The sequence below is a fragment of the Polyodon spathula genome, chromosome 17, assembly GCF_017654505.1.
Source record: "Polyodon spathula isolate WHYD16114869_AA chromosome 17, ASM1765450v1, whole genome shotgun sequence".
Classification (NCBI taxonomy): Eukaryota; Metazoa; Chordata; class Actinopteri; order Acipenseriformes; family Polyodontidae; genus Polyodon; species Polyodon spathula.
The window spans coordinates 6,867,932-6,892,021 of record NC_054550.1 but is presented as its reverse complement, the minus strand read 5'-3'; the positions used below and the strand labels follow the sequence as shown (position 1 = coordinate 6,892,021).

The 24,090-nt window shown below is 33.6% G+C and overlaps 1 pseudogene; it reads right to left on the bottom strand.

Annotated features, from left to right (window-relative positions):
- Window positions 1-24,090, bottom strand: part of LOC121330103 — a 72,882-nt pseudogene that overhangs the window by 43,936 nt on the left and 4,856 nt on the right.

Sequence of the window (24,090 nt, the reverse complement as noted above, 5' to 3'; positions counted from 1 at the left end):
TTATTTACATATAAATTATAAATTAGGCCGTTTGGCTATATATATATATATATATATTATATATATATATATATATATATATATATATATATATATATATATATATATAATATATAATACAGCATTAATAGAAATTACCACTTTTCCTTGAATAACCTTTTTATCTTTTTAACTTCCACTGAAATAATCTAATACAAATCACCAACATCACTATCAGCAGAATTCATTATTAAAGGCACGACATATTGAGTCATAACTGAGGATGAGTTCATATTTAGAGCCCTTTTACATGTGTTGTGCCTACAAAACTTAGAAAAATGTGGATGAAGATCTAAAAAGGTGGAAGTCATAATAGGAATCCAACAAATACAAACCAACAAAGAACCAGATTATTCAAAACCCTCACTATGATAAAACGTTCTGCCTCATTTAAGCGTTAAATTAAGCGTTTTTTTTTTATTTATTTATTTATTTTTTTTATTTTTAACATCTATAATGTATGGAATTCATTATATAGTTCTGCAATGAAATTATCACACTGCTGCAGGAACATCTGCATCCTGTCATATATCATCCAATTCATTTCTACCTAATTTGATCCCAATATCTGCTTAAATGATAAGCCAGATGTTCACTTAGACTAACATCTAAAGTTTTGTTTTAAGAGTTTGCAGTTTGTAGAATTGTCACCCAGGGCTAATTCTCTGTTTGGGTTTAATGTCAGTCATTAATATGTATGATAGTGTCATGATTTTCTTTTTTTTTTTTCTTTCTTTACTGTCAGTTCTCACAAAATCATCTATAGTCATCACTTTTTGACACGTCTCTGTGGACGCCCTGACAATATATTAATTTATCCCTTGTTTACATAATGATCTCATCATGCATTCACAATTTCAACTGACACAGAATATATGCTCACAGATACCAACAAGAATTTTGCATGACTACAAAAAGTACAGGTATTTAAATAATTTTTTTCGACATTTACATTCAAGATCCCTAACTGTCTTGCACACCCAATAGGTCATTCTAAGGTAGACTCTAAAAGACAATGTAGGACCTGAGTTATCAACGATTAACACTACCAAAGCATTTGTTGGTTTGGGACACTGTTTAAATAAATGCTGGTCACATTTAAATGTGTATCTAGTTTCAGTTTATTTTGGATACTTGAAATGTTTTATCAGCTTCTTAACTCACCAAAGCATATTTGCACACTTGCACATAGACTTTATTCACTTCTAGGTCAGTCACGGTAGATTCCATGCTATTGCACTGCTTGTAGGTTTCTCAGTAGTAGCCAGCCAGTCTCTCTGCAGCTCTTGACTTGGGTAAAGGTTGTACTTTACATCACTCACACCTAGGAGCAGAGAGTTACAGTATATGTAAATCAGATCACATTTGTACTGCAATTATTTCTTAATTCATACATTTGGTGCTGTAGCTAAATTATTGCAGTAATTTAATTCCCCTAGAGATGATAAGTTTTAAAGCATATTTTTATATTCAGCTTCTGATAATCTCTACAATATTTTTTAAAGCATTTGTGTTAAGTCAATTAACACAATATCAATACATGTTAAAGTACAGTAAGTGATAATGAGTACTTTACATTTTCCAATGCTGCAATGCGAGTGATGTGATGTGATATTTCTTTTGGCTTGATTTCTGATAGAATACCATATTTGTGACAGAAACGCTGAAGTAAAATGGCAAGAGAACTAGAATAGCTTGAAAGACATACCGAAATATCTGCAATAATGGTGAAACACTTTGTCAATCACATCCATACCTTGTTAACAATGGTGAAGATGTCATATATTGGATGCCAAACATTAAAAAGAGTCCCCTGCGTTCAAATGGAGGTCAGTTTTCTTATAAGGCAAAGTCTAATACTTTTCATGATCAGCTCCATATGCCCAAGAAATGGTCATATCAATGAGTGCATAATGTGTCTTGTGACATGCCCTAGATCCGATAACCTAACCTGAACTAATTAGAAAAGTGTTTAAAAGTAAAAGTAACGTTCACCATGGGAAATGAAATGTCACAGTCAGATTAAGACATATGCCATATGTCCCAGGCACACGGCCTTTCAGCCTGTCATCACATCAGAGGACTTGAGATGCAAGAGCACTGGGTTAGAAGTTAATGCTTCATAAAACCTTCTGGTGTAAAATATATATGACATTGACATCAAGAACAACATGGATAAAATACAAATACAAACCTACAGAATATTTGTATTATAAAAACAAACTTGAACCTATATTTTATTTGTTAAAAAACTAAAACGTTTTATCCAGTTAGCTACCACATCCACATATTTAAGGTTGTACAGCCCTACAGAGCTTTACGGTTCTACTACTGTATATTGAACATAGGGTCTCTGGGGAAGACAAATCTGAGAACGAATCAGGCACTAGAGATGCTGAACCATTGCTTTTTCTAAAGCACTCTAATTTGTCTTTATTTGCAAATTACAAAATATGAAGACTATTGGGACATAGTGTCTACTGTGCTGGAATGATAAGACATGACTTGTTAATTTAATAAGTTCAAAAAATGAACAACTTACAAAGGAAAGTGGAAAACCCATCCTATTGTTCCCAATGTATGATTCAGCAACAGGTTCAATGTATATACAGTAGCTGAATGGGTAAAAACTGAAGAGGTGGAGCAAAGAGGACGAATGTAGAATATTTAAGATACGAGTGGTGACAGTGGTTTATAGTTTATTTAAACAGATGATGCCTGGAAAAGGTTATAGAGGCTTCTTTGGTAAATGTGTCATGCCTTTTATCTTTACTTTTACCACCCTTCCTTTGTTCTGGATGATCATTGTTATATGATGATAAAGTTCAGCTGATCTTCAGCACAATACAAAGCCTGCCTGTGATCTTGGACCTAAAATGGGTTCAAAGTCCTCCACACATGGCAACTGAACCTTATTACTGTGTGTAATGCCAGGCATCCTAGTGGAGCAAAACTCATTTTTGATCTCATGAATAGGAAATGCAGAATGTGAATGAAGGTTTACTGCCCTTCTTTATAATTTACACAGATGTTTTGTTAACGGAACTGTAATTGGATAATCTACATTCCAGTCATTGCTAATGCAAATTGATGTGGTATACAGTCAAAGCCTTTTTATTTATTTATTTATTTATTTTAAATTTACAATTTACATCCTACACACATTTTTATGTCTTTTCTAAATCCCTGTTATTTAAATTATATTTGTGTACCAGCAAGAAGGAAATCACTTATTAATCACTTAATCACTTATATAATCACTTTACTTGGTTCCTTCAGTGCATTAACTTTTATGTCCATTTAATTTAGATATGTATATTTATTTATTTTTTAAACCAGGTAATTCAGTTCGAGTTTGTACTGTAGAATCCTCAATATACTTAAATAAGAAGGCAGCATTGGCGTTCACTAGCAACCTTGAAACTCTGCAAGATCAAAAGTAACATTTCCATTTCTGAAGTCCAAGCAGGCAATATATATATAGTCTTTTTAAAGTAATTTAAATGATTAGTTTCAGTATTTTACACAGCAGCTTTTTTCTTTGAGAAATAGATACAATGTCTGTTCTTTAGGAATTACAGTACAGTATTACACAAGCTACATGATTAAAAAAAAAAAAAAAAGACATATATCAAATACAATTAAAATAATACCATTTGTAGTTACCTAACTTTCTAAAATGAAAATCATCCAATCAGCTGAAAGTAAAGGTACAACTATAAAAAAAAAAAAAAAAGTAAAGTATATATATATATATATATATATATATATATATATATTATATATATATATATATATATAATATACGTCAGTCATTTTTTGGAGATAACTGGTTTATATCTGGAATAGGTTTTGTCAAGTTGTAGTTAGAGAATATAATTTTATTCTTTACAATTACTTCAAATCACTGATAATAATACTTATTACCCATCATTTTTGTCATCTGCAAAAATATAAAATGAAGGCCCTGTTTCCATTTTTCTGTTTCAGAATTTTCCAGCACCACTGTCATTCTTTATAAACTGTACTTACCCAAGTCATCAGTTGCCTCTAGGACTATGGAAACAACTTCCATCCTATCCAATAAAACATCTTTATAATGAATCTAGTTATATTCTCTATCCCATAATGTACATTAATGGTACACTCTGGCTACCTCTTAAACTAAATTATTCAGAATAAAATTCACTTACATAAAAAAAGAAAACACAAGAAATGGGTTATTTTCTGTTCTAGATTCAATATGACTCCACGCCAACCTTTAGCTTTGTTGTAGATTATGTTTTTACACACAAGATCATTATGACACAGGACTGCTGAGGATTTGATTTGAGAAAGTTGCTTTCTGAGCGCTTCAATTTCGCTTGCAATGATGTCGAAGCTGGGAACTTCTGTCTGAAACCTGGAACAGGAGGAACAAATATTAAACGGAGACACAGCTAGACACACAGAAATATAAATGTCTTAAATGTTCATATAAATGCCTTTTCTTTGCTTAATGTAAGCTACATCGGTACTAGTTCTGCGTATGTCTGGAGGGGAAAGCCAAGGGACCATAGATGATTTAACTGGAGGACGAGAGTGTATGTTAAAACCACATATATGCAACAGCTAGCAGTAAACAGTAAATATGTGGTAAACTGTTGGCAGTGCATTGCACTTTGTGGAAAACACTTGGCCAATTACTACAAAACCAAAAAAGGGTAAAGCTGTTTTTTTTTATTTTTTTTTTTTTTCACTTTTTATTTACACTGCAGACTTGGGATTAAAAAAAAAAAAAATCCTGTATGGTTTTTAGTTTAAAAAAAAATGTATTAGTATGCAAAACATCTGTTTAACCTTTAATAAAAACACTGGAAAACAATATATTGATAAAGAGGAAACTGTAGAACTAAAACAAATAAGACAAGTTTGCTAGACAGCTTGTATCCAGTAATGAATCAGCTGCTGCAGCCAGGAGACTCCTATACAAACATCATTAATTTGAATCCCAGCTTTTCTGAGAGTGCAGAATTATAAGCAGTTCCAGCTCGTGTACAAATAAAGGTATTCAGGACATGTGTGTGTGTGTGTCTATATATATATATATATATATATATATATATATATATATATATATATATATATATATGAATATAATATATATAGATATATATATATATATATGTCGCTACGTCGGCCATAAATTCTAAAGACAAGGCAATAAAATTACACTAAAGTAAAAATTTTCATTTTTAAATATATATATATATATATATATATATATATAATATATATGATATAGATATATATATATATATATATGAATAAAAATTATTCTAAGGAAAAACAAGAGCAGTATATTTTTTTCTTTTTCTTGGAAGCCTTAGTTATTTATGTAGAAGTGCAGGAAACAGTATGTTAGCAACAATAGCTATCAAGAATCACTGTGCAACATGTATAACCAGTGACTGTCTTCCAATAATACCATAATAAGGTCTAGGGTGAAGTCAATTACCCTGAAATGTATTGGTAGCCATCTGTTTTAGGCAAGTGTGTACTTGCTCAAAAGTTCATCCAATTGATACAGTATTTTACTGGCTTAGGCTATGCTTTTACCCAGATCTATTTTATTTATTTATTTATTTTTAATACCAAATGTATGCATCCATAATGGTCTCTACTGATATCAATGCATTTGTGAACGCAGTATATGCTCCATGCACTGTAATTTTCCATTGCATAAATAGTGTGAGAAATGATAAAATAATTCACATAAATTAAATCAAGCCCTGTGTGTTTTTTGCATAAATAGTTTTGGCTTCTCTACCCAAACAGAGCTTGCAAGGACAGTTAAGGTCGGATACAGTCTAACAGTAGCACTTTAGAAAATAGCTGCAATTTGCTTTACATTACGCTGGTCAGTAATAGTAACCTACTGTACAGTACTTTTGAATCTGAGCCAGCCAGTCAGTGTTGTTTTGCAATGATGCCAAACATTTTAGATCCTAGGGCAAAATGCAATAAATATTTTTCATACTGTTTCTCTATTCTGAGGCAGCAGTCCCAGTGGGGATTTTATTTTTATTTTCCTCGGCACAAACAACCTTTTAAAACATTACTATAATCCACACAGACATCCCACTATACTGATTTTTTAATGTGGAACCATTCATGCCCATTACGTTTCGCAGGCACAGAGGTTTTAACAGTAGTGCACCACAAGTGCCGTAACTGCAAATAACAGATCAGACCATGGCATCCAACACATGTGGAAAATAAACAAAATGAGTATTTTTTTGTATCCCGTTTTTCAGTAGGAGGTAGAGGAACTCTGCAGCATTAACAGCTTTTGGCTGAATTGCATGTTGAGTTTTATAGAGCTCTTCTAGCAATCCCATCTCCTCTCCAGCAGGGGAGCTGCAGGGCTGAGTAGTTCTCTCCGCATACTGCAGTGCAGGGCTTTCTTTTTACTATTAAAATGTACACATCTCCATCTGGACATGCCCTGCCTATCCAGCACTTAAAGATTCTTTGTCTGTTTAAGCAGGTTTTATTTTTTTCTTTTTTTTTTTTTTTGGCTTAATTTAGAAATTGGCTTAATCTTTGGTATCATTTTGTTTCTTTATGTTCTAGATTCCATTTCTTCCTGCTACCAAGCTGAATAATTGTCCGTTTAAGATGCAAAACAATGTATTTATTATATTCAGACAGTAGAACGTCGGCATTGCAGATAATCAAACCAATCTTCTCACACTAACTTGTCGCTATGTGATAATATAAATATACTACAGAAAGTTGTATATAAAAATGTTTATTATTTCCTGATGTTGTCCTGATTTTTGTATTAATACATTGGCTTATTATGAGGTAGTGTTATGCAATGTAACAAAAGAATCATATTAAATGTAGCATCGCCTGTTTTATACAGAATATTCTTGTCATTAGTAAAATTCGACTACCTATATATATATAAGTGAATAAAAAAGTTTTTGGTATATTAATGCTGACAATCTATACATTACCAGGACCCGAACACTTATCAATTCATCTCAACCTGACAGATACTGTGTCACCAAAAGAAATAATATAGTCATGTATAATAATGTACACATGTATATGTGTTTATATATACAGTTTTTAACATAGTTTTTTTAACATAGTTTAAATGTACATTAAACACTGAATGGCTCATATCTACAGATTGATATAAAATACTTATGAATTTGTCAAAGAAAGTGTTCTATAATATGCCAGCAAACCAGCACAAGAAAATGAAACAGAGAGCAATGACTACTATCATTTTTCTAAAATATATATATATATATATATATATATATATATATATATATATATATATATATATATATATATAAAAAAAAAATGATAAGAAAATATAGATTATAATTTGAAATGCATTAAGGTGAGTAATAAACTGAATCCATTGTGATTTAACAGTTGGTTCAAACAATTTAACAGCAAATGCTGACATTTTTCTGTATAATTCTGTGTAAATATATATATTTTTTTATGCTGGGTTGTTTGTTGGATGATAATAATAATAATCCAGCTACAAATAAATAGACCCAAACAAATACACTTTCAAACAGGATTTAAAAAGATCCAGTTGTGCTAGCATTCCTGATATGAATCTGGAGCGAGTTCCAAAGACGAGGGGCATTATTACTAAATGCCCTGGCTCTGACAGAGTTTAAACAAATTTTAGGGACTGTCCGAAGATTAGCGTTTACATATCTCAGGGAATGACCAGAGACATATTAGGTCAGCAGATCTTGAAGACAAGAGGGTCCGAGACCATGTAAGGCCTTGTAGGTAAAAAGAATAACTTTAAAATAATAATAATAATAATAACAATAATAATAAATAATAATAATAATAATAATAATAATAATAATACAACAAACGATTGAGATGGATGCAGTAATTGTATCAAATAAATATGTGATTAAAACCAAGATTAACTAAGATTACAATTTTTAATGGTGAAATTAATCGTCATTATTTTTTTTTTAATCGCTTGACAGCCCTACTTATTATAAATGCAGGAGTTAAACTCTTCATATCTGCTATATTACACAAGACTTGGGGCAGATACACGTTCTTATTTGCTAACATTGCAGTGAAAGACAAAATAATTAAGTGTAGTGTTCTATGCATTGTATACAATAGAGGCTCAGTTGGAATGTACAATGTAAAACATTATCACATGGACATGTACTGTACATTTACTAACTGGTAATCTTTTTGTTCTTTTTTTTATTTAGAAACAAACAATGGCATTCTAGTTGTTCTAAGAGAATATTTGATTCACTGGGTGTTATGCCCTCTGATATTTATGTAGGTACAGTATTTATTTATTAACCTGGGATGAACAAAAACATCTTTGACATAGCCATCTCGTGTGTATCTAAACTGAGGATTAATTACACTTGGCCAATTTTTATTCAAGAACCACATGTAAATAGCATCTATGTATGACATATGTATTTAGAGTGTTTGTTTTGAAAGAGTTAAATTGCCTCAGTCTATTTTTACAATGTATTTATTATTTTTTTGCTAGACCCACAAATCCAAGAACTGGTGTTGACTTAGAAGACACAATAAAAACAGATGAAATGCCGTGTAAGCACTGTTTCTGGCCCCTGCTATCCTAATTAATTTGTATGCCTTTCAACTAAAAAAATAAATAAAAAAAAAACATAAGACAGCAATTTAAACACTGTAATACCTATTTACGTTGTGGAACAAACAGTTCGACAAGTGTTATACACAGATGTCCACATAATTTAAGAGTGTCTATTTAGAGCACAATAAAATGGACTAGATAGGTTTCCTGTTTACAAGATCCACACAAACAAGAAGCCTTACTTTACTTGATAAAAACAAATTAAACGGTATCTGTTAGTGATGCCTGTGCTTGGTTTTTAATAAGCATTTTTTCATAGATAAATAAACAAATAACAAAAAGGGTTACTGTACCCTCTGTTTTACAACAATTCTTTAGTGTTTCTATCCACTAAGATTTGGAAGTTCAATTATGATTGACAGCAGTTAATTGTGGCAAACCTTCCAGGAGCACTATTTTATTCTATTAGTTTTATTTGCGTGTTTGGTCTAAAATTAATAAGGAGGAGAGTTGGAGTCATGTTACATATTCCTCTTGGGATTACTACTGATTGAAGTGTAAGTATGCATAAAAATAAACAGGAGGCTTACTCTTAGATTACTAGACATCTAGCAAGTCTAACATTTATAAATCTATGTCAAACGAGTAACACGGTTAAATATTGTCACCATTTGACAACCGTAAAACTAGTGTTCCCTTTTGAAAACTAAAATCACAGTTATGTGATTTCCAGGTGCAAAAGCAATCGTTTTGGGATCGATGATGAAAAGAAACTCAGAAGGGCAAATTAAAGCCCTGGCATGTTGCCAGGATAGCGCACGAGAGGAAGCACATTTCTGGTTCAAGTGATTAGTGAGAGAAGAAGGAGGGAGAGAGTGAGGTGGAGTGGCAGAGTTTTGAACTACAGAGATAATCTCTTACTTGACTGCCAACCACTACTTGGCATCAACAAATAAAAGCAAAAAAACAAGTCCTCAGGAGGAATTCCAGATTTCTCTGTAATATGACAATGGCTCATCAGGGAAACGTTTCCTTTCCTAATTGACTTCTCAGAGCGTGATATTTGCTTCACAGTTAAAGGGATTGATGCTTGTTGGTACAGCAAGACTCCATTACAGGTTGCATTATTTTAACCACAGTAGATGTGAAGCAGGGATGAGAAAGGGAAAGCACACAGGTTGTGTGCTTATTTTAATCAAATCCAAAAACCAGATACATAACATTAAACTAAAATCAACAGCATGTAGTAAAGAAAGGGGGCTGGCATTGACAGGGTCTCTTATTGGCTTATTGCTTTCTGCCAGTCTGCAAGTCCTACCTGTCCTGACTCAAATAGGTTTCATTTTGTTCTGCTGCTGATGTAATTAAATGGAAATCTCTTTCAAATCAGTCTAGGTTTCAAACAAGACATTTCTTAATGTTACTTTTTGGTAGCATTTCTGTTTCCAGAACAGTAAAAATTAACTTAAAGGCACAGCAGCACAAAAGTAGTCTGTTGATTTATGATAACTAAAAAGATAATTTTGACAAAACGATGAAATGCTTCACATGACCAAACGCAGCACATTGCCTTTGCTGGGCACAAAATAAGGTAACTTGACCTTGACTTGATCTTTACCTGTTCAAGATGGTTTCAAATACAACCGTCAACGGTGAAAGACTATATATGTATACATATACGGTGAACTGTGAACAACCGTAAATACAAAATTAACAGTCACTTATTTTTGGGTAAACTATATAATATCTATTGCCCTTGCCAATCATTGCTATGAAAACATGCATTTCTTAAAATTGTGAAGTGTGTACTATTGATTTTTACTCCCATGCGAAAAAAAAAGAAATCATATCTGCTTGACATTAAACTTAGTTCTTTGATTTTATATCAGAAAATAGGGCACAATGTTAAATTAATCATCCAATATTATTGAAAAATTTATTACAAGGATTGTGCTTATAATTTTGTGTTCTACAGTAATTATTAATTTCAGCTTTTTGCTTCTCCCAAAGGAAATAACTTTCATTGAAAATGCAGTACAAGATGATAAACATTTTCTGCACTACATACTAATGCCTCGTGTCTCGTGGCTGCATCTTACTCGAGATTAAAAAGAAAGGAAACCTCTTTGTTGAAACAAAAAATTCCAAATCGCAGTTCCCTTTGGTAGGTAAATATTCGACAAGTGAACATTTAAAACCACTTCTACCATGCATTGTGTTAAAGCAGTCTAGTTCTTAGCTTGTACAGTGCTGTTTAGCACCACACATTTTACCATGAATGAAGCCAGGTCTAGCAAATGTACTATAGATCTAATATTTTCTACATCAAAGCACACTGCATTAATATAGAAATGTTACTTGCATATTATGATTATGCATCCAAGTTTTTTTTTTTTTGCAAAATAAAACTACTCTTCTAGTAATCACTCTGCATATTTCATACAAAAATAATTTACCATGAACACATGAATGGCTGTTTCCACAGAACCAGATTGGCCCTAATAATGGTTTAGCTTTATGCCTAAAATAAGGTAAATAGTCAGTTGAATGTCAGTGTCTTTTAAACCAGCTGTACAGCTCTCATTTTCTTTAACTAATTAAAACGTGAATGCTCGCTTTAGTTACCAGTGAAAGTAACAAAATGCAACCATTTCATAAACACTCCATACAATACATCTGGTGTCTACAATATATTCAGTTTTTTTGCATCCAGTAGTGTTATTTTCATATAATACTGTACATGGTAATACGTGCTGTTTACGTATTTATGTTTGCCTTCATTAATAATGGATTAATAACTGATATGGTAACTACAATTATGGATAAATGTCAGCTGCCTGCAGATCCCGTTCCTTCTCCACCCTCGCCCCGCAATGTGGAACAACCTTCCTACGGATGTCAGGACTTCCCAGTCCCTGACCACCTTCCGGGGCCTCCTCAAAACACACCTCTTCAGACAACACCTGGAAAACTCAACTCTTCCCTTCTGGACAATATAGCACTCTGCCTTAATGAACTTTAACTAGCACTTATCTGCTCCCTTTTTTTGCTGCATTTAATCCTGCACTTAACCCAATCTGTAGTATCTTGTATTTCATTTGCACTCGTACGTAACCCTCATGTAACTATCAACACTGTTATCTGCTCTTGAACTGCCCTGATATCAAATCGTACTGTGTTTTGTATTTGCTCTTATTAGGACTGAAGTCACTGTATTTTGTATCTTGCTCTTAATTGTACTGTAATTCTTGATGTGTATACAACTGTAAGTCCCTCTGGGTAAGGGCATCTGCTAAGAAATAAATAAATAAATAAATAAATAATAGTAACTGCTTAATCAAAGATAAAAAGCCTGATAGCAAGCACAGTATTGCAACAGAATGCTTTTCAAACATTTCTAAATACAATACTTAACTGACTTTACAAGTAGCTGGCCTTTAAATATCATATATATCTATACATTAACATACAACTATATATGTATGTATGTATGTGTGTGTGTGTATATATATATATAAACATACAACTATATATATATGTATATAGTTGTATGTTAATATATAGATATCTGCTGTCACATTACTAATTACAGTAGTTGGATCATACCAATCAATGTGTTACTAAATACATATACCTGTAATGTTTTTAATATACCATGCACCCTTTGCATATTTTTAAGAGAATCTATAAATGCTGAGTTATGTGCAGAATACTTGGGTAAAGGCGATATAATATGGTAATCTATATAATATGTGTTGCGCATATTTTACAAGAGGAACAGTACATGTTACCCTACGACCGCTCCATCATGCCTTTTATACACAGGATGCGCATTAGACACATGTTCTGCATTATATACAGTGTGCATATTATATAGTAACAATTAAGGTACATACAAATGTGTATATACATGCAGAAATATATATTAAGTCACTGAGTTTATGATGTTTATTTTGCATCATAATTTTACATTTTACAATTATATTCCATACATTTTTATCCCCAGAATTTCTGTGATAATTGTGCTGAAAAGCTTAGACACATTCCACACAGTACCAGCATTTTGTGATTTAAAAACATTTTGATTAAAGTTTTAGCTTGAGAAAACTGTTCTATTTCAAGAAGCTTTAGTACAGTAGTGTACTCATGACTATAAAATGGTCTTGTTTTATAAAATCCAACTAAACATGCCAGCAGGGCTGTAGTGATATAGGCTTACCATAGACACACTGTGCCAAACATAGTTCCTGCACTCTATCCCATTCATAATAATGTATTTGGTAATTGTCAAAATCATATTCATGCTTCAAGACTGCAAAGAATCTATCTGTACACAGAGATTTAGGCGCTCAGCTCCAAATTATTAATCGACATCTGGGATTTCAATCTTTGGAAAATAAGTATGCCACAGAGCCTTTTGCTGTTGAGTATATGAAACTTGCTAAGCAATCTTGAACTGGAAGATTAAACTTTGGGAGGGGGGGGGGGGCTGGGGCGGACCATTCATAATATTGACCAATTAAGTTTCTACTCTGTTTTTTGCCATTAGTTTGAAGCGGCCACACTGTAAGTGTGGCATTGTTCTAAAATACCTAATAATCAAACATTTCCCAGAATGCACCAAAGCCACACACACACACACACACACACACACACACACACACACACACACACACACACACACACACACACTGCCAGTCTTCCTGCCAAACCCTTACTATCAAATCTTGCTGCAGTTCTTTGTTGTTCAACCAAATATAGTGTTGCATTGTCCATCTTTATGCACAATACAACTGCATATAGCCTGCGGCTCCCTAGTCTGAATGCTAACTGTTCTCTGCCCTGGGCTCTGAATGCTATCTCGGTGCAACAGAACACACAGAATGCACGTTATTCCCACACCCACCAACACCGCTCTGGGGATAAGAACAACACAATTGACAGAAAGTGTATTCTTTTCCATAGGTTCCCACCAGCATGTCGTTAACAATTTCCGGGGCCTTATCAAAGAACAAACGCCTTTGAAAGCTGGAAACAAAGCACCAGGCTACATTGTTGCTGTACTTTGACTGAAATAATCTGTGTTTTCCATCACTCTACATGTGGAGCTTACAAACTCCACCTAATGCAGACACTTTAGATCCAACAATTTTCTGTAGCCTTTGCACTGCTCTGTATCTGCCCAGTATTGGAAAATGTTAATATGCTTTTCAAACAAATCTTTCATGCCTGACCAAAGATGATTTGCTCCATATGCATTCGGAGTTCAGATTTTCCATAACCTTTATGTGAGAGTGCATAACTGCATAAGATGCAATTTTATTTTACACAATTAATACATATTGTACCAATATTATTAATATAGAAGTAAACGTATGCAAGTATAATATGTGTGTGTATGCAAATCTAATATGGGAATAAGGGAGTATGTGAAATGCCACACTGACAATATAGGACCCATCATTAAGAATTAATATGGATTGATTGTGTGATGGATTGATCTATAAAAGCACACTCTCCTTTTGTCTTTCTCAGCATATCCTTGTACATATGTTTTAATGAGGATGAAAACTGCATCAATTTCGTTATGAATGTTTTTCCACATCAGCAGTGCAATGGCCCAGTAACTTTATAACTCACCCAGTGCGTTCTTAATTGTGAACCTGGACATGTCAACAGGTACAACAAATATTGAGCAACAGCAGGCATTTTATCAGGTGTAAATGTATAACCTCGACCCATCCTAAATGTATTTATATATTTACTCTGATAGATACTCCGCACACCTGCAACAAGCAGTGATTAGTCAGGATGCTTTCCCTGCTTTTTTCTTCTGTTGCTGTTGGTTTGATAGAGAAAAAAAGAAAAAAAATTGCATGTAACAGCTTAAACGGAGCATCCAGCAAGCTTTAGCTGTTACAGAGTAATTAGAGACATTTCCTACCCTGCAATTGCTTATTAATTTACGATTCATGGCTTGTATGGTTTATTTGCATAGATTTGCAACTACAATAAAGCAACAATGATTTTCTAATAATGCTGAATTGTCTCAGTTTAAATTGCAAATTAATATCCTTTCTATTCCTGAAGCCGTACCCATACACTGCACTCTTATTACAAGCTTATGTTTTAATTACATCACTTTTAAAAAAAAAAATGTTTATTTCATTATTTTACCAACAATGTTAAAAAAAGTCAGAGAACAGTTATGTGATATGAAAAAGAATAATCTTTTAACCCATTCGCTTATTATAATTGTGAAACTCAACAAGCTTATATTCTGGATTGCATTTACACAAATGAATGACGTGAGATACTATACATTTACAAAAAACATTTTATACAATGTCATGTTTTTTAAATGTTAATTTCTACCACTGTATATATGCATTCCCACACAGTTCTCAGAATTGTCATGTTTTATTTTTCCTATAGATTGGTTTATCTTTCTGTCTATACATGAGTGAAGGACTGCAGTACTTTTCAAGGTAACATCATTAAAATGGTATAAATCTATCTAATCACTAAGAATGACAGGGTTTTATTGGAGTGGGTCAAGGCAAAGCAAGTATTTTAAATATATTAAACAGCTATAGGAGTTCTATTCCATCATATAGCTGGTTTATTAGGTAAATATGTACTTTAGTGTGTCAGTGGTTTTACACATTCACCTGTAAACTATAACATGTAACACATGTCAACCGGACAAAAGAAAATAGAGAAAAGCCTTTACAGCTAATACTGTCTTGATAGACAGGCTGGACAATGAGACATTTAAGACGATCCTAATTGGTTACTGAACCCCCTCAACCTTTTAACATGCTTTTTCTAAGCCTAAACTGGACCTGGACGAACAAATATCGTAGACAACGTTAGAAGTTCAAGAGCATCCAGAGACCCAATGGTGCCAGGGAAACATTGGTGTTGGTATCTGTTGTTCTTACCATGTTCTTGTGATCTTTGGAGTGTCACAAGAAGTAAGATAAATAAGCTTTTGCTAAATCCCCCCAGAGATCTTTTTTTTTTTTTCATGGTTGTCGCAGTTACAGGGGAAGTTTCTAACTGTTACTGTAAAAAGTAGTTAAGACCTCTTGCGCTTCTTAGTAGACAAGTCAGGTCAAAGCTTATTTTCATTAGTCTAGCATGGAATATAGCTTTCTTTTTATTGAGGTGCAAAAGGTTAATCTGTTGCTGCCTGTTTCCAAGAAAAACATGGAACAAGAGTTTACATAAAGAACTATCAAGTGCAAAGCCAGTATCACTAAAACCTATTTTGAAGATTTCGCTCTAAAGTAGTACCACAATCTAGTGCCATCTGCTGAACAATCTAGTTTATTGCAGCACCACTGGTATACCATTGTAGCTACTGCAAATCGGAAAACATCATTTAATGTCTTGTACATGGGCAGTATTGATTAAGAATTAAATAACTGGCTTTGGGCAAGTACAATCCCGCCTCCTGTAATTTAGACATATGTATGAGTTGCAGTGTGTCCTTGTGACTATTCTTCAGCCTTTAATAATGAATGGAAGGGGGTTTTCATATTAAAACAAGGATCTAAGAGAGATAATCTTTTGTTATCACACCTAAGTACTTATTTTCAATATATTTTTGTTGAGTACACATGCTTCTCTTAATGCCAATAGCTTGTCAGGTTAGCATGTATGTATTCTGCTATGTCAAGTTCTGTGTTGACCTCAGTTGTACACTCAAGCACCACCTTGCAGAACTGCAAAATAATCTTTACATTTCACACCATCACAAACATGGAATTAAATGTACAATAACATTATAGAACTACGAGAATACCAGCTGTACCACACAGTCAACCGGTACTGGACTGAAAATGACATTTAGGTTAACTGAATCCCTTGTCATTTTTAATATATTTCCATAAACGCTGTTAGACCAAATTGCATTAACTTCAGAAAATAAAAATAAAAATATTCCACACAACAAAAACAATTGCCTGCCAGGTGATAACCCTTAAAACCCCCTTAAAAACTACAATGCAATTACATAGTGTGTTGCAAAGAAGCCTTTACAACATTTAATATAAGTACTAGTACATACAAATAGACCACTGATAATGAATTAGTTTATATTATATGACAACTTTGATCTCTCTGCAATTCACTTTAATTGGAATTCCAAATATTGCTATCCTGCAATAGCAGGACACAATACAGTTTGGATGAGCACACATCACAAAGACTCCCATTGATGAACTGTGCAGCTTACCAAGAACGACTGATTCAGTCAGTGGAAATCCAGGACTTTAAGGCATGTGTCACATAACAGCTATATCTACATAACATAGTGTACTTGGAGACTAGAGTCTCCCTTAGTCATATAAAAACCTTGAATCTCTCAGATTGTATCCACAAGGAAGACTGTACAGCCAACTCAGAACACCCAGTAGTATGTTATATTAACCCTGTGGAAGGAACGCTGATTCTTTGTTAACCCTATTGATTCTTTGTCTTTTATGACATGGGTAGCCACTATCTATATTGGAGCACTGGCACAGCCAGTGGCACACAGCAGTTTAAAAATGTGATGTACAAGGTTTTATCAAATACAGTAAGACTATTTATATTACTTGCATTCACTCGTAATGATTGAAGAGGTGGAAATCTAGCACACATGGTAGCAAGGGAAAACAAAATACGGATATGTCTTGATGCAAAAGCCACAAAAAAAAAACTAACACAACCAACAACAAGAAAAACAATGCTGGTTTACCCCTGCAATCTTTTTTAATGCAACTATATAAGATATACAATATAAACGGTAACTCAGAGTGGTATATGAAGTACAATTTCAGAAAGTAGCCCTTCGACTGCTCTGCTGCCAGGTTTCTATGTGAATATAAACTGTAAAGTGATGCATATCAAACACTGTCCTTTATTTGAGTGGTTTTACTGTACTGCTGCATCATATTTACATATTCATGTCAAAACTTTTTTTTTTTTTTTATGGTACATGAATTTGATTTTAAGGCATTTGGTTTGCCTGTAGAACTATATCATTGAGTATTTTCATGTAAAAGATTATAAGGAGCCAGCTTTATATAGGAGACTAGTATAAAAACACAGCTGGCGTCTTACACAGATGAAGGCACTAGCACTAGTTGAAACATTGGTCTAGTTAGTATTATAGTTTATTATAGTGTTATGTACAAGGTATGATTTTATAAGTGATGTACAAGGTATAATTTGATAAAGCATCAGTGCATTGTCAAAGAAATCTAAAACTATAAACTGTTACATCAATTCAAAGTTGTGATACTGTACTGTGTTCTCTAAACCCACAGGTTACCTTACAGGAGGCACCAAAGGATCTATCCATAGCAGCCCGTGTAAATAAAACATTTTCCCAGTGAAAAATCAAAACAATACTATGTTTGAATTTGTGGGGTGATTTCTTTGATCTAGATAAATAAGCAAGACCAAAGATTCTGCTGTGTGTCCTGAATATCCCAGGATGGTCTATTTGATCTGAGGCGCCACTGGCATTTTGTAGTCAGATCTTGAGTTGAGTCAGATTCTCATCTCTGAACTGGAAAATAATTTTGACAAAGAAAAAGTCAAGTGCAGCCTTTAAATATAAAATACTTTTTTTTTTTTTCCCAGGGCAACTTTGTAAATGAGACGGTACATCTCTGTATTCCAGTTAAAAAAAAACAACTCACCCTGCATTCCAAAAGTAGAAATGTTATGATATGATTTTGATTGGAACAAAATTTTTGGGACTAAAGTTTTTACTCAATTTTTGAGTACGTCATAGCCCCAAATTAAAATATCCGGTCGGGAAGGGACTACTGTACCCTGTTAAAATAAATATAGTTTTAAATCAAACAAACACATTAATAATTAATACATATATATATATATATATATATATATATATATATATATATATATATATATATATATATATATATATATATACATATGCTTATTAATTGCAGTAAAGCAAAAAAAAAGCAACAAAAAAAAATAGTTTCATATTATTTACATACTATTAAACTATTGCACATAAGTAAATGTTAAAACTGGTTTCCATCCTGAAATGGTTAAAGCATTGTGAAATCAGTGGTACAATGAAAGCAGGAAAGACTCTTTGCTACAGAATCTCACTCAACAGAAAACTTGAATTACAGCGGTTATTTTAGTGTTATTCAGTAAAGACTCCAATTTCCTTGCTACACCCAAAACCCATGTTTACTGCACATTTTAATTGCAGTTGTTGTTTTTTTTAGGATATCGTGTGCAGTTCATTACTAGACATAAAACCTTGTATTTAAAAACAAAAAAAGAAATCTGACCATTGTGTTCCTGATGTCTTGATGCGATCGGGGCCCAGGGACTGTTATAAAGGGCTACTCTGCATTCTTGCTGCCCAAAGGCTGTTTTGATAATATTTATGAGCTTCGATGCAAGAAAAAATGCTTCAGAAACATGTTTTAAGAAGAAGCACGTGCAGTATTTACACAGTACCTATACTCCTCTTGTGGCCTTATAAAGGTACATAAACCCCAAGGCTGATATTGATCAGCCTTGAAACCTCGTTTTTAACTTTGTTACATACTCATTACAAGTTAGTTGTTATTAGAAAGCTTGCGAGGTTGCAGGCAGGACAGCTACAGTATAAATGCCTACTATGTTCATTGGTTAATCTACAAGCCTATTATCAGCAGTTCTAATTAAACTAAGGGGTATATATATATATATATATCTATTTCACAAACCCTTGCAGTGTTATGGAATTAACACCTCCTCCTCAACCACCACCACCTAACTCACAGCCTCTTCCTCTGTGAGACAGGGAGTATAGGATGCTCCTATGCCTAATCAGTTTTGTTCACCGGGATGAACACGTCTCATAGATTTATTATTTTAATGTTGTTTTTTAGCAGGCGGTACTGGCATGCTTCAAGGGATGAGGCTGTGCTCCAAATACTTTTTTATTTATATTTTTATACACCCATTGTTAGTTAGGGTTTAATGTTTTTGGAACTGTGTAAGATTTTCTATTATATTAAAGGTGGTTATTTAACGTGAGATTGTCCTGACTGAAACATCTTACAGTTGGTTCAAAGAATTATTTCACCATTATTCATTTTTTTGTATTGAGACATTTACATTTAAACTATTTACATTTACTGTACAAGGTGAAAAGCTAAACCACTGATTTCTGCCCAATGGAATCTGAATTAACCAGTCACTAGAGGGACTAAATATTTAGAACAGCTAAGATCAAGTTATTAACATTATTACATACAGTTATCGGTAATATACTGTGTAAAAATCTGTTTTAGCAATTTTAAGGGAGACCATGTATATTGTGAATGAGGATCGAAACAGAGTCTCAAGCCATAAAGACAACTGCACTGGCTGCATCTTAGACATAATGTAGGATCGAAGCCAGTGATGAATCTCCTCTTACAACTCAGGAGCTTAATGAATGCATTTTGTTTCGTGCAATATATTACTCAACTCAGTCAACTGCTGTAGTTCATTACAATTACATTAGATAACAGGCTTATTTGTGTGGAAGTCCAGTTAGGGTTTGGTATGGCTTTAAAGGATTGATCCTTGGTCATTGATTTTCCAGTGACAGTGGGGTCTGTCAGTCTGCCTTCATGCAAACATGACAGATTGGGTAGATGTAATGGTAATGGCTAAAGTCACCATATTACAATGTTAAACATAATTAAAGATAATATCTAAAATACAGAAGTCCTTATAGGAGCCCATACAATTACAGTATGTATCTTAAGCTTTTCTGAATTTTACAGCTGTAACCATTCTGATAACACAAAGCCATGTTATTTTAATAGCAGTGCAGCTGTATCAGTGCTTTACTTTTTATTGAATTCGGACTCACTTTCTTGTGTGGGTGGTCTTTACCAGGCACTAACCACCTTATGTTCCCTGGATCATACAATGCAAACTCATCACAGCTAGGGGGACACTTACTAAGCACCTGCCTTTGGGCTAAAATTCAAAGAACCGCAGGGAAGCACCCTGGACCACAACCTAAAATCTTACCCGATAGACCATCTTTCTGAATGTTGTTTTGGATGAAGATATAACAGGGACTACTGGATCACAGTTCTATGTAGTCCGTTGCCATTTATACATACTAAAGTTTTGTAAAGAAGTTTTTTTTTGGTTAGAATTAGTAGTCTTTTGAAAGAGAAAAGTCCTATAACTACCACTGTATCCCAATGTTTAATAATGCTCAAGACTTGAAAACCTACCTGGTCTGGTTTTCAGGTAATTGATGGCACTCTGTTAGTTAATTGCAGAAGATTTTTAGAACACAAAGAAAATATGAAATAGTTTTATGTCTCTGTTAGCTAATGAGCTAAAACAGATACTTTCTTCTGGTACGGCTTGACTTCAGATGCAGGCATTAATATTTCAGAGCCGCAGCTAAAGTAAATAAAAGTGAACGTTTGACTGATAAGGCAATCATCTCAGCAAGCTTTGAATTTTTTTACTTTGTACTGCCTAGAAGACTCCTTTAACTTGTGACCCTTGCACAGAAAGCAAGCTGTAATTACACTTTATTTCATCAAGATGCCCACTGTTAATTTTCATATTTGTTTTCTGTTTTTTGAACATGTCATCGGATTTCAAAATGTATGTTGACTTGAATCCAGCTTTCTTCTAAGTTCTGGTCCCAGAATATCCTTTGAGCAGCTGCTTGTAGTATTTGTTCAAAAAATATGCAAGCACTTCACTTCTGAAATGGTGCCTTTTATGCATCTTATTTTAAAGAATAAAGTATTTTATTTAATATTCTTTAAAATAAGAAATTATGCATATTTGTGAATTATATAATCAGATGAGAATCCATTATAATATTCAGTGTGCTTTTGATTTTCCATAAAGTTTCAGCATATATTATTCAAAATGCTAAAAATTCTGTTTTTAAAATGTGAGAAACTTTCAACAAATATTACAGTATCAATTATGTTTAATAGTTTATTATTATTATCATTATTATTATTATTATTATTATTATTATTATTATTACACTGACCAGGAGAAATATTATTATTTTGTACTGACTATGTTTATGAAATTATAAAGGATTTCTTGGACCTCAATGTCAACCTGTAAAAATGAATCAATTCTAGTCCCCTCAGAGTGTGCAGAACTTCTATTTCATTAATTAATTCAGTCTTTACTTTTCAAACTCTAGCTGGTACATTCCACTGTTGCATACATTGAAAGGTTATGCAGTAGAGTGAGTTAATTTACAGGATGCTCTGTCCATTAAGCCCCAGGTGAAAGATCCATGCCAGGTTTTGTCAAAAAAGACAAAAACAGGTAGTACATCAGAGGGAAAACTAACCTTTGTTTGCAAGTGTAGCTGGAAACCCTAGAATTGCGTGCAGGAGTTCAGACTTACCAGAATCTCAACATACAGAAATACATTACATTTTGTGGACTCGACTATCTTGATTAGATTTTTGCTATAAGCTACGGCACCATTACTTTACATGTAGAGCTTATGGAAAGGCAAACTAACTTCTACCCACTCGCTGTATATTGTTTTTTGACAGTTCCTTCAGCTAACTAAATTGGTTGCAGAGCATAATATGTTTCCAGATGCATGTTTTAGACCTGCAGCCTACTGTATATCATATTTGTGTTACCTGTCATCCTGTATAGAGTCAATGGCAATCTTTTCAAAATCAGAAAACAGACTTCATTTTGACTGCACTTTCTAGTTGAGATAGAAGACAGTAGACCCTGCATTAGGAGCGTATGGCACTAGAAGCACAATGGAACATAATGTTGTTATGTGCAAGAAAGGCCAGGAGGTGTACTGTACAGCATTCTTGTTTTATACAACATGTTAAAAGTTTAGGCATAAATTAGCTTCTACAGGACATAAAATGTTGGGAGGTTTTGACTGTTTTATGTATTTTCATTGAACAAAACCGTCAGTGTAAATAATAAACGACTTTCAGTCTGTTCATTCGTCTACCCCTCCCCCCTAAGTCTCGAAATTAAATGTATGATTTTCTTTTTTGTTTAGGCATGTTTATTTGATGTGCTTTTCCTTTGCAATGACATTTTGGAAAATCTGGCCCATTGAGTAACACACACGCTGTCTTTGGTCATAGAGTTTCATTATTTATTGCAGGACCTTAAGCTCAGACCGGAGCTTTTTAAACCAGTCAGGTAGGGTGGACCACAAATACAGCAAAGAAAGCTTTATTTAAGGGGAGTGGAACAATGACCATGGTTGTAGGTATCGTAAATGGAAAGAATACACAGTCGGATTAAATATCCTGCCATTGCAGTTGAGTACAGACAACCCCCCCCCCCCCCCCCCAAACCGCTATTGAAGATCAAAATCCGGAAACAGGCTGCATGACTGGTAAACATAAATCCCTGCCTGACAGGACTGACGTGACCTTTTAATGAAGAGGGTCAGCAAACTAAAACATACAAGTGTGGAGCCTAAACACTGGCTTCTGGATTTCATTTTTAAACTATTCATTTCTGTTTATGGTCTTTTTGTTTTACATCAAGCAAATTCAGGAGGATACATCTGAACCATTTTTTTTTTATTGCCTGGTGTTAAATAAGTGTCTTTGGCATTTCTTATATAAACTAGATACTTTCAGTAACTAAACTAAATATTATTGAATCCATTATATCACCCAAGTATAGTTAAAAAATGAGCAGACAAATATATAATCTGTCTTTCTGTAAAGCAATGTGGTGATGTAGAATTCTGTAGGAGAATTGAAGACTCCTGAACTAAACAGAGTCTGCATGTGATAAATAAATTAAAGAAACTAATAATTAACCTTTTTGTATGTATTTGGTTGATCATGGTTACCCAGAACTTATTTTTGACCTACTGTATAATAGATTTAGTTAGCCACTTGAAGTTTTTATATTGCATGCAAGGCAGGTCTCCCAGTAATGACCTATCAATTCCGCCCATCATTCTTGTATTGTTCCTAAGCAGGTGTTTCTTTCATACTGCATGGATAGGGAAAAGTCCCCCATTATTGTCTATCTCCTGTATTTATTTATTTTTGTTATTTACCCTTCCTGCCCATTTTCTTAGTTTCATCCTCTCATTGTTAATGGAATGGATGACTATCTAATCGTTGTTTTGAGTGATCAAGAATAATAGTTAGAAATACCCCAAAATCAAAAATACCCCAAAAGAGAAAAACTAAATAGTTTACAATTACTTGATGATCGTCCTGGCATTTCTGCTAGTGCCAATTGGTATCCTAATTGCTTTGCATTATTGCTGTGACAGAGGTCCAGAACAAAATTTCTACTGGTCCAATGAACAATGTGTTTCAAACAGGAGACAATCTTTGATGAAATCGTTTACTGTACATGTGAATGCAGCCCAGACCAGCTGGCTAGAT